Raw genomic sequence first — 13,486 nt, forward strand, 5'->3', positions numbered from 1 at the left:
TCAATTTGAAAGGGAATTGTGGGGAAAGGCTGGTAAATTGTCCCCAGGAAAATTAGAGACAGATCATGTTCTTGCCAAATAATCTTAGAATTTCTCAATATATATTAACCCTCATTAACCCAGGCATTTTTCCTAAACACAAAACACAGTAGTTTGCCCCTGATGAAACAAGTCTAAAAATTATAACCCTGATAAGGAAAACAGCAACAATAACAACAGCAACAAAAGCAAGGAAACAAATGTGTCTGTGGCAATTTCAGTCATGTATGATCAAGAAGCAAGTGATCTAGCTGGTATGAACGCAAACAAAATATTATGACATTTATAACAGGCTTTTAGACAAGGGAGAAAAATTTCTACTGGACATTTAATGCATATCTTGATTTGATTTGTTGCGAAGAGAGGTGTGGAACCAGTGAATCTTATCAGTCAACAAAGGATGCTAAAATAACTTAAGGATTTACTAACAGTTCTCCTAGATTTAATGTTCCCTAAATTTACTAATCAAAGGAGAATTTTAGTTCAAAATATCACAGAGTAGAAGAGAAGCTAAATTGTGTTAAGTTTGGGTTAAAAGAGGGAGAGTAATCTTTAAAATGATTTTTACAGTTAGATTTTGAACATAAAAGAGAATCTAAACATCATTTATCTTTGTGCTTTTGCAAAAGCAAAAGTACCCATGAGGGCATGAGGTGGTATACTAGAGATTACTAGAAATCAAAGGCTAAAACTGCCTCAGCTTTCAGGAAGATTTATCTTCATTTATAAAATTTTATACATAAAAATGTATTTTGCATTAGAACAAACATGGGTAGATTTTGAATTAAAATGAGAGATGTGCTTGAATTTTAAAAAGTAAAATTTGAGGTATTATAGAAACGCATTGATTGTTATAGAATCTATAGGCTGTGCCTGGGTTTAGACTTCCACATGCTCTTGGGATCACGCTTATCTGAGAATTGCTCTACAAGCACAGAGTGACTTGACAGCCTTGTCACCATTTTTTAGATCAGGAAAAGTGAGACCTAGAAAACCAAAATGCTTTGTCCAGACTATGTAGCTGACAATAGCAGAACCTGACCTGAGTTCCCATTGCTTTATCTCTAGGGCTCCTCGCCTGCTGTGGCTTAGGGAGGATGCTGAGCAGAACTGGAATAGAGGTAAGTGCCTGACCACACATCTGCCCCACTCTTGTATCTCATGGTAGAAACACATTTTCTGGAATGTTCTTTCCTCAGGGTATTGATCTCTAGATTAATGTTGCCCCGCCTCAGATTTTAAACTGTTTATTCACCCTCAAAATACACTCCTTGTTGAATAGACCCAAGGTACACTTCTGTTTGAATATGAAACTATTAAGAACATTCAATTATTCTTATTAAACAGGTTTTACATTATATGTTAGGCTCTGTGCTAGGTGAAAGGAGTTTCATAGAATGTATTATATTATAGAGACTAGCAGGAGAGAAGAATGAGTATATTCAATTGAATACAGTCAGTTGACAGTATTTTATATTCCTCCTTCCCTATCCTAACCCCAGTAGGAGTTTTAATGGCCCAGCCACTCTAGTTGCCGTGACTTGTACCCCTCTTCAAGACTACCAGAGAAAGTAATGGCTTGTTCTATGTTGTTCCCGTGCCCACAGAATACATCTGCAATAAATTCAGAATTGAAGCTGTGGAAATGAGTTATATTTGTAAGCACATGGCTATCAGCAGCAAACCTTGGAAGTATAGTATTGGTGTTACAACCAAGATTCAGGTGCCAGTTTGTTCCTTGTTTTCCCTTGTTCCTATGTATCCCCTTGCGCCTTGGTAATGTGTTCTCCTCTTGCCTCCCAGCTGCATCCATAGGAGCACAGGATGGGTATTAAGGCCACCATGCCTAGATAACCATTCTAACCAGCAGTAACAGAGGTGACCCACGGCTGTCCTAATCATAGTGATTTTTCTCCTTGGGCTCCTCCAATTCTATGGTCTTTCTGGTGTTTCATGTGATCCTCTGTGGTATTGAAGGGGCATGTACCTTGTTGAAATTAGTTATTTACCTGGATCCTTTGAAGAAGGAAATGGTCCTAGATTTCTGAAGCAGACTTGACATGTAAAGAACAGGCTCATGACAGAAGGAGTGTTTATATATATTTTTAACGTGGCTTTGTTTCAAAGTGCATCTCCATTTTGCCATGCGTTACATTTCTCCATACTCTGTATCTTACTTGAAAACAACACAAATAGAAATAAATAGACATAAATAGCAGGGCTTCACTTTTCCCTTTTTGATTCAATATATGACTTTTCACAAAGATCCTCTTTGTTTGGGAGATTCTAATAACTTCTGACATATGCATGATTTGTTAAACTTATTATTTATATTTTCATTATCCATTATTTATTTCACTGATCTAATATTCCATGAGATGGAGAGCATGGTCACCATTATCTCATGTTACTGAGGAAGATCATTATCCAACCACTTTACCAAATGTCTAGGAGTAAATGTATGATGAGTGATATGGATGGCATGAAATTAAAGTTGGGCAAGGCACACTTTCTGTTTTTAAGATACAGGTCTGATACGGCCAGCAGGCATGTGGACAAAAATCACAAGAATATGATTAAAAACCCTATTGCCACCATAACATTTTATATACACAATATAAATATTAGAAGTTAAATATTATTATTGAATATATTTTACAGTCAGCTTTAACTAAAAAGAGCCAGAAAAGATCTAATGAGGCATTGCTTGAATGAAGATTTGAAGGAAAAGAAAGAATATACTATAAGTGGACCTTATAGAAAAGGGAGGAATGATTTCCCTGCAAAAGGAACAGCTTGTGCAAAAGCATGGCAGCGTTAAATAGTTTTCATAAAAGTGCCTTTCATGGAACTTTATGGTAGGAGTAGTATGATTTGTCCAAGGTCATGCAACTCTTTAATGACATTACTTAGGGTCAAATTCACCGATTTTTGTCTGGTATCTTTCTCCCCGTTTCTAAGTGTCTGGACTTTGCCTAATACATTGAGCTTCCTGAATGGAATGCTACCCTACAACTCTGTTCTCAAGAAAATAATCTTTGATATTCTTGATTTCAAGCCACATTTCTTTGGATGACTCTCTATAGTGACAAAATGAAACAGTTTTGATCATAGTAATAACATTGTTAAGAATAATCAAATGCAACTGATTGAAATAAAAATGCATCATTCTAGCCTGCATTTCTGCTATTGTACATTTAACTTTAATGTCTTTTTTTGATAATCTAGGATCAATGAAATATTGCCTCTGAATATGGTTTAGTTTAGCAATTAGTATTACCACCGCCCCCCAAATTTGAAAGGAAGGGAATGTATAGCACAGGGAACTATATTCAATATCCTGTGATAAACCATAATGGAAAAGAATATAAAAAAAGAATGTATGTGTATGTATAGCTGAATCACTTTGCTGTACAGCAGAAATTAACACAACATTGTAAATCAACTACACTTCAATTTTTAAAAAGTACAAATCCATTGGGAAAAAAAAGAAGACAAAATAAAAAAGGAAGGAGGGGAAACCAGTCCTCTTTCTGAAATCAGATCATACAAACTAAGCTAGGGCTAAAGTAACGAAGGCAGGTAATTTATAAATAAGTATATTAAAAATATTATCACTGTTGGGCCAAAATTGGACTACTGTAAAAGAATGTGTAAGTAACCTTTATTTAATGAGTTCAGTAGCCTAGTCCTTTTCCTAATTTCCTGAAGCAAGGAAGATGGAACAATCTCTTGCCTGTTGTTCATCTTTTAATTCCAGCTCCTTTGGTAATTCACATAATTTTTATCCAGACAGCATCCGGTAGGCTTGTCAGTGAGGCTACAACAATTGTTTTGAAGGTGTATTTGAATATATGATACTTTTATATTTTTAAAGATTGTTTGCTTACTTGAAACGGTTTGGGAGGTAGCTAAGGGAACATGGAGTGGTAGAACTAGAAATCTCCCAAGTCACTTATAGTGACAACCCTGGTTAGAGGCCAGGTTTCCTTCTATCCAGAGTAGATGCAGCAAGCCTTCTTGGTGGTTAATCATTTATTGTAATTGAGCAACTATGCATACATCCTGCACAGATCCAAATCAGAGACAACACTCAGGCTTTGTGACAATTTACGCCAACAATTTGGGATCCAGTATCCCCCTCCTGGCTTCACACCCTTCATGTATCCGTGGAAAACAAACAGAATTTTTTTCCTCAAATTGAAAGCCTGCTGGAGTTACTGAGCATTTGGAACATACAAACACGAGTAAGAGATAGCCATGTCCCCAAAGTGTTTTGTTTTAGGTTAAAAAGTGCTTTAATTATTAAAAAATGATATTAAGTGCAAAATCTAGCAGCAATTCATATTTTCAGGTGAATCAGTTTAATCAGATTGAGTTATTCTCACCCAGCAGTTCGAATACTTTATGGTGCATTTGAATCATCCAGAAGGCTTGTTAAATACGAATTGCAGGGATTTCCTCCCACCCTCCATTCTGTAAGTCTGGGTGTTACCTGACAATTTGTGTGCCCAACAAAGTTTCCCAGTGATGTTAATGCTGCTGGTTCAGAATGCACTTTGAGAACTGCTGATCTTACTGGTAGTTGATTAAACTGATCTCCATGGGTTGTTGAATGACTGATAGCTTTTAACCCTTCCCCAAGCTGGGAAGCGAATAGAAATGTTACTGTTCTGAATGAGGAAAGGAGTTATGGCTTAACAAGCAGCACAAGATGGGGTAGGAAATAAATGTAGGCTGGGAGTTTGGAGTGATGGAAAGCAATGTGAGACTGCTGGGAGGCTGTGTAAATGGACAGCATATGTATGATAGAATCTAAGAATGTACATGGGTGGCCCTCAAAGTCAAGCTCACCCACAGAGTGATTTAACCTAGAGCCAGGTGTGTAGTAATTTGGGTCAAGGAAGACAGTGGAAATCAGTGCCCATTGTTTCTCTGTTATCCTTCTTGCTTTATTTGGTGACTTTCATTGATTGGATAGCTGTGCGAAGTCCTGAATCGCCAGAGTTCCCATTTGGTGGATCTCAGGCTTCTGAAATGACAAGAAAGGTAATACAATGCCACTTCCAGAGAAGTCCTCAGTGGTGCAGATTTGGGGTGATCACCTAGCTGGGGGAGTCATTGTAATAATTTAATAGAGGGGAGGATTCTGCCTCACCTCCCAGCTGTTTGCTGTAATCCTAGGACATAGTTCATAGGCCTCTACCCTCCTATCTCAGCAACAATGAGATCATCTCTAAACCTGAAATAGTTCTGAGGTTTCTAATTAGAGACTTTCAAGGCAGGCAGGAAGAAAAGTCCTTCCATCTCCCTCTGATGTGGTCAAACTTTATTTGTATTGATGGTTTGGACTCCAGTACCCTGGGTCTCATCAGAAGCTAGAAATCTGAAAGTAAGGACTCTGAATCCACCAGGATGATTTTAAATTTAAATAAGCTTCTTAGACAAAAATGGGACACATTGGTATAGGCATCAGGAGAAATGAAGACTGACAGTTTAATTTCTCTAAATACTGTAAGCAAAATGATGTCAGAGACATTGATTGGTAGGGTTGCCTGGGTTGAATATAATGGACTATAGTGGAGAAATATAATATTATAACATATCTTTATAAGATGTTACATGGAGAAATTGGGAGGGAATTTCTGGGTAAGTCCAGGTTTTGTTCTGTTTTGTTTTTTCTTTTTGCCCCAGTCCCTGTCTTTACAGCAAGCTGAAATGGGTTGATTTATTTACTACTGTGTAAAACCATAAAATGACCCTTTCTGTTTATCAAAGTGGCCCTTGTGTCTTCTGTACATCACCACTTATATAGTCTTCCAAAAGTGACAGGTACATATAAAGAATGATTGCCTCAAAAGTGACAGGTACATATAAAGGGCTCATGCCTTTTCCATTTAGAGGCATCTCAATTTACAGTCTATCAAACACTTGGGGTGCAAGAGATCTGACATTTTTGAAATAGACCAAAGATACATGTGATGTCTAAGTTTTCTTTGCAAGACAAAGATTGCAATCTTGGAATTAGTTTTATAGGCCAAATTTTCTTAAAACAGAGAGCAGGATCAGTTGGGTAGACAGAATGCTGGAATCTGCCTGGTGAGGGAAGATGACAAAGTTAGGAAAGTCAGGCATTTTAAGCTTGTATTTAAGTAAGTCTGAGGATAGTTAGAAGAACTCCATGCTGCGAATGAAGTCATCTGGGAGGGTAGGAGGCAGAATCATTTATAAGATATATTTTTTTAATTTCTTTTTTGTTTTACTTTGGTATATCTACCTTAAAATATATACAACTGCCCTTCAACCCAGGTATATTGTGTTGATAACAGTTATAACAGGGATTAAGTGAAGGGCTTTACCTATGTTCACTCTAATATTTACATGGGAGAGGATCTATCATAATGGATAAGTAATTACAGTGAGGAGAAAATAATTTCTTATACAAAGGGAAAAACACATTTATAACATTAACTACGGTATCAGTGTTGTTGAAATGAATTTATAGGCCCAAGATGGAGCTGCTTGTGCCCAGGGTACCATGTCAGCAAAGTGAGACAGATAACTCTCATGTCCCTGTAAACGCTCCACACTGAGTCTCCTACATGTTTGGTAGCCATTTCGTGATGTAGTAAGCCCCTTCCTTCAGTTTCTCTACCTTCTCTCCTTCCCTCCTTCCCTATCTCTCTCCTTCTCATTTCCTTTCCTTCGCTCTCAGTCTCTTGGGTTTTTTGGACCATTAGTCCCTTCACAAAATGATAAAATTTCCCTGATCCCTTCAAATGAAGAAGCTGAAAGAGTGAGAAAAAATGACTTTCCAAAGGGATGAATTGTATTTCAGGTTATACAAGTTAAACTGGATTTTAACACTTCTAGAATAAGGAAAATACTTGCAGTTTTGCCGTCTGGAATGGCAGCGGTGTGAAACAATGAAAATAGACCATGTTTGTAGGTGTGGGCATAATGCTGGTGTTTGGAAGGGGCTATTTTCTGTCTGAGCTACAGTGAGAGAAATTATAAAGAGTTGCTTCAACCCTTTATTCTGTAGCCGAATGCCATTTATTATTCACTGTCTCTCCCAAACACAGGATGGCTGAAATCAGGACTCCACAGAAGATTTCTGCAGCTACAAATCTGAACTTGAGGCTAGTTGTGTCAGGGACTTTTGGGAGGAGGAGGGATGCCTTTGTTTCTGACGTGGCCAGAAAAAGAGAGAACAATGGAGGGGAAGGGAAAAGTTGCAACATAAGGAACCGTTTTCAACCATATAATAACCTGGCTGTCTTTGAAGCCTAAGTGTAAATTCTAGTTATCCCTGATGTAATCTGAATCTACATATTTATCTGTAACAATTTATCTGTATCTGACAATATTCTGGGAGTTATTTCTTTTTTAACAGGTGAACTAGTTCCTAACGAAAATCTTTTATTTGTCCTGGGGTGATGGTAGTTACATTTGACGCTGACACCCCATTACCTACTATGCTGTTTAGCATGTAGTAGTTTCCCAGTAAATGCTTATTAAGTTAGTAAATAAATGTACTGACTTCTTACTTAATGGTTTGTTAGTATCCTACTGCTGTGTAACAGATCACTACAAACTTAGTGATTTAGACAACACCCATTTATTTTCTTACAATTTCTTTGGATTAGGAGTCCAGGTACATGTTAGCTAGGTACGCTGCTCAGGGAAGCAGGCTGAAATCAAGATGGTGATTCATTTCTCGTCTGATGCTCAGGATCCTTTTCCAAGGAGATTATTGGCAAAGTGCATTGCCTGCAGTTGTATTACTAAGATCCCATTTTCTTGCTAACTGTCAGCCAGGGCTAGCTCTCAGTTCCTGAAAGTTGACCTCAATTTCTTGCCTCATGGCTCCATAGGTAGTTCACAACAAGGCCTTCTAGTCTGCAGGATTGCATCTCTCTGATTTCTTAATTCCTCTCTAGTCTGCTAGGAGGAGGTAATATAATATAACATAATAATGGGAATGACTGTTCTGTCTCCATATGCCATATATAACGTAAGTGAATCAAGAGAGTACCTATCCATAATGTTCACAGGCCCTGCCTCAGGAGGGAAGAGGACTATACAAAGGGTTGGCGAACTTGGGGCCATCTGAGAATTCTCCCTACCACAGGTTGGAGATAGCCATCCTCTTTAGTGATGAAAAATATGTATTTGATTTATGCATTATTTCATGTGGCTTGTTTAAGATACGGCCAGGTTTGAAGCAGTCATCGTGGTTAATCTATTTCTTACATTTTCAAAAAATCTCTTTGTCATTAGTATGGTAATAATTAGTAAAAATATTGCTAGTAACTTTACTAATTTAGTAAAAATTAACACTTCACCCTACGGCACAGAAGATGTACGCCAAATTACCCAAATTTGCACAGGTGGTTTGGTTTCTCAGATAGTTCTATTCTTGGTCACAGGGAAGACACCTTCATATTAAAGTTTTTCTTTTTTTTATTACCTGCTGAACTTTGGTAATCCTTTGATAGAGAAATAAACTGTTCACATCTCTCTCTCTCTCTCACATACACACACACACACACACCCCCACAAAGCTTTGCCAGTGAAAAAGGGTCTTCCATGTGGCCCCAAACCTTTTACACTATTCACTGGACATTGACTGGTCATGGGAACCAAGATAAGATAACAAGTTTCCCTTGAAAATAGAACATAATAAGTACACTTTGTGGAGAGGTCCCCATGTGCTCAGACATATACCAGCCACCATGAGAAACACACGCTGAGATAAAAGCAGTCCTTTCTACAGAGACCAGATGCCTCATTTTCTGGGGAGAAAGCACAAGCCTTGATTAGTAGTAAGATGTACCTTGCCATTCTCGGAACTTTTTCAGCATAAATTTTTATCAAAACTAGAGAATTATTGCTCTATTACTGAAAGGGCCAATGGAAAAATAGAAAGAAGGCTGGAAACAGAATCTATACAGCATCATACCACTTTGCCCAGTCCTCTGAAGATGTGATTTCCTGGAGGAGCTGAGGCCAGGCCATGCTTTTCCTCCAGTTTGTTCATTCTGACTTGGGAATCATTTGGAAGCCTTCAAGGTCAACCCTTTATGTTCGTCCATAGTGGCAATATAATCTAACATTCCTAAAGTAGACACAATGATAACAATTAAACACTTCTGAGAGATGACCTAATACCTAAAATGTACCCCTCTCTCCTTGAATAGAAGCTACAGAGGGACAAATGCAATGAGAGAGATATTATTGTTTGTTGACTAAAATAATTCAAAGTCATAGGTACAAGAGTTGAGGGACACGAGTATATCAAAATTCTGGAGATCTAATGTACCAATTTCCATATTGACTGAGACGTACTATATAAAAGCATGCAGAGCTATATATAAACATTAATGTTTTATTTAAGCCATTATAAGTATTCTGAACTTACAGGTGGTCAATTTTCAAGAGAAAATCATACCTGAAAAAGTGGAATTTTACTACCTAATGTCTTAAATGACATATTTTTTGCACACAAAAAATCAATTATTTGTTTGCACTAGGGATAGTTAGTAATTTCATTTTATACTTTTACAAATTAAGACATTTGCCTTAATTATTTGAGTAAATTTGAACAGACAGTCAAATAATAGGTGTTACCTAAAGACAAGAATTAAAAGTCACTTGAGGGATTTCCCTGGTGGCGCAGTGGTTGAGAATCTGCCTGCCAAAGCAGGGGACACAGGTTCAATCCCTGGTCTGAGAGGATCCAACATGCCGAGGAGCAACTAAGCCTGTGTGCCACAACTACTGAGCCCATGTGCCACAACTACTTAAGCCTGTGCACCTAAAGCCCGTGCTCCACAGCAAGAGAAACCACCACAAAAAGAAGCCCATGCACCTCAACAAAGAGTAGCCCCTGCTCACTGCAACTAGAGAAAGCCTGCGCACAACATTGAAGACCCAATGCAGCCAATAAATAAATAAATTTAAAGAAAAAAGTCATTTGACATAAACTTATAACTTGGTTAGTATGGAGATTTTTCACCACAGTAATGTTTGTTAACTTCACTGATAATAAAAATATTGTTTGCTTTTTGAACTCTTTTGTTTAAAATGAAATAGATTTTTGAGAATCTAGATTTGGTATCCATGGTTTTTTGATAAATATCTGTGCCTGTGATATTTAGGAAAAAGCATCCAGTTAAGGATAAGAATAGGGTGAGAAGGAGAAAACAGATATGCCTGATCTCCTTTAGAGCACTTTAAATTTTTCAAAGACATTCACACATTAATATTTTTTGAGTCCACACACACTCTTTAGGAATGTAGGGAAGTCATTTTAAGTATAAGGCAATGAGGTTTAGAGAAAGTAACGACTTGCCAAAAGTCAGGTTACAAGTAAATGGACAGAAACAGGAATTCATATTTTATTCAGACATTACTACCCTTAGATCATTGTATAGAACTGCATCCCATTGATATTAAAAATCACCCAAACCAGCTGTTCATTACACAATTCTGTGGAATGTGTAACATGTTCCATATAACATGACTAATGTGCGGCCGACTTAAGATTTCAAAAAAGGGCTTAGACTGAAAGGCAGAAAGTCTTCATTCATTACACTGAATTGCTATTGCAAAATTACTCCATATCATTACAAATGGTTTCAAAAATTAAACTCACAGCTGATGTAGGCTTGAAAATCTGGCTTTCTTCCATGTGTAGACTTGCTATTAGCTCAGCTTTGGCTCATTAAACATCTTGAATTTGAAACAAATGTTTTAAGATGCAACATGTGTGAAACCAGGATATTGATTAAGCATGAATCATGACACAAAATACAACTTTATTTCTTGCTATTCCTTTAAAATGTTTAGGAGCAGATATTTCTCTGGCCCTGAGTGAAAATTCCCCAGGTCCATGGCTTTTATATGCACTTTTTGGTAAGAGGAAATCCTACTTTAAGTCACAAAGCAATCTCACATCAGAAATTAGGTTGTCCAATCCAATTTTAATCAAGTTTGAACATAATTTAGCGTTGAAATCTCTCTCTGCCCGCTACTGTAGGCAACTTTGACTCAAAACCCACATTGAGAAAGGGACTTTTACTCTGCCAAAGTCATGACCACTGTTCGACTTATACAGAATGGAATGGCCCCAAATCTACTGCACCTGCCTTCAATTAACTTCATTCATCTTTGGATAAGCTCCTTGAAGTTAGATGGGAAGAACTGATACCTTCTTTGCTGACACAGCCTGTCACTATTCCTTGGAGAAACATTTGGAGAGTTACCCATTTGTCTTGCTGCCCTTCCTCAAGCTGATGATCCCAAATAAACTATAACCAACAATTTGGGCTTTCCAGTCATTCTTTTCATTTACACCTTTTAGAGTTGGCTTTTCAAATTCATCATGTTCTTTTTATTTTTTTAAGCTCTTTGTTGGAATATAATTGCTTTACACTGTTGTGCCAGTTTTTGCTGTACAACAAAGTGAACCAGCTGTATTTATACATATATCTCCAAATCCCCTCCCTCCCGCAACTCCCTCCCATCCTTGCCATCCCGTCCCTCTAAGCCATCACCCATCATCAAGTTGATCTCCCTATATTATGCAGCAGCTTCGCACTAGCTATCTGTTTTACATTTGGTAGTGTGTATATGTCAACGCTACTCTCTAACTCGTTCTGGCTTCCCCTTCACAGCTCCGCCCACACCCCCCCCCCCCCCCGCCCCCTGACCTCAAGTCCGTTCTCTACATTTGCATCTTTATTCTTGCCCTGTCACTGGGCACCATGTCCTTTTTACCCTGGACTAGAATGTTAGAGAACTGTAGGGGCTGGTTGAGGATGATCCATTTCAAGACTAATGTATGAAATGACAAGACTAAAATAAAGTATGTTGAATGAGTTTAATCATTGTAAGACTTTGCCATAAAAGGAATATTTTGGAAAATCTAATAAAGTTGAGTTTCCTGGATGTCTAAAATTTTTTTGATAAATTTAGAAAGTTTTCTGCCATAATTTCTTTGACTATTTCAACTGTTCCTTTCTCTAACTCCTCTTTCTGGTTCTCTTTCACACATATGTGCAAAGAGTTAGTGTCCCACATTTTTCTGAAGCTCTCTTCCTTTTTTCTTCACTTTTGTTTTTCTTTCTGTTCTTCGGATAGCGTAATCTCCATAGATTTACCTGAAGTTCTTCAATGCTTTCTTTTGTCAGTTGAAATCCACCATTGTGCCCTCTAGTGAATTTTTATTTTAATTATATGGACTTTTCAACTCCAAAATGTCCAATTAGTTCTTTTTTATAATTGCTGTCTTTTTTTGATATTGAGTATTTGATATGATATTGTCATCATTCACTTTTTTAAACTTTAGTTATGGTTTCCTTTAATCATTTGAGAAAATTATAATGACTACTTCTAAGTCTTCTAAGTCTGTTAAATCTGACATTTGATTACTATCACAGGCAGTTTCCATAATGTTTTTTTTTTCCTGGTCTATGGATCACAGCTTTCTGTTTCTTTGCCTTTTTTTTTTTTTTTTTTGGTGGGGGGGGGAGCAGGGAGGGCAAGAAGTGGACATTTCACATAATATATTGTAGCAATTCTATGCACTCGTCATCTCTTTCCAGAGCTGCTTATTATTTCCTTGCTTGTTTGTTTAGTGAGGGTCTGAATTATTTTAGTGAAGTCTTTCAGCCCCCCACTCTCCCCCACACACCCAGTGTGAAGCCTCTAATTGTGCTTTTCAGGGGACACACACTTGGATATAACTAGCCAGCCTAGAATGATAGTGATTATGGTAGGGGTCTCTTTGGCTATCTCTTTTCCTGATCACACACAGCTGTTAGCTCCATTACTTTTGGCCAATTGCTCTGTTGTTTTCAACAATGCCTTAGGTCAGGACTTCCCTGGTGGTGCAGTGATTAAGAATATGCCTGTCAGTGCAGGGGACATTGGCTCAATCCCTGGTCCAGGAAGATCCCACATGCGGAGGAGCAACTAAGCCTGTATGCTACAACTACTAAGCCTGCACACTAGAGCCTGCAAGCCACAACTACTGAGCCCACGTGCCACAACTACTGAGCCCACATGCATAGAGCTCGTGCTTCACAACAAGAGAAGTCACAGCAATGATAAGCCCATGTGCACTGCAACGAAGAGAAAGCCCTGCTGGCTGCAATTAGAGAAAGCCCGCATACAGCAACAAAGACCCAATGCAGCCAATAAATAAATAAATAAGTAAATAAATAAATAAATAAATAAAAATTTAAACAAACAAAAAAGAATGCCTTGGGTCATAAATTCTTTTACAAGTTGAGATTCCTTTGAAGGTACAGTTCCTGAAGTCAGAGTTTGATATTTGTTCCTCCCAAGAGAGCTATTTCCAGCTGTACGGTCCTTATTTCTTTCCATTGAAATGAGGACAACCACAGACTCCCATGCAGCCTTTATCACCAAAGAATCT

The sequence above is a fragment of the Hippopotamus amphibius genome, chromosome 5 (assembly GCF_030028045.1).
Source record: "Hippopotamus amphibius kiboko isolate mHipAmp2 chromosome 5, mHipAmp2.hap2, whole genome shotgun sequence".
NCBI lineage: Eukaryota > Metazoa > Chordata > Mammalia > Artiodactyla > Hippopotamidae > Hippopotamus > Hippopotamus amphibius.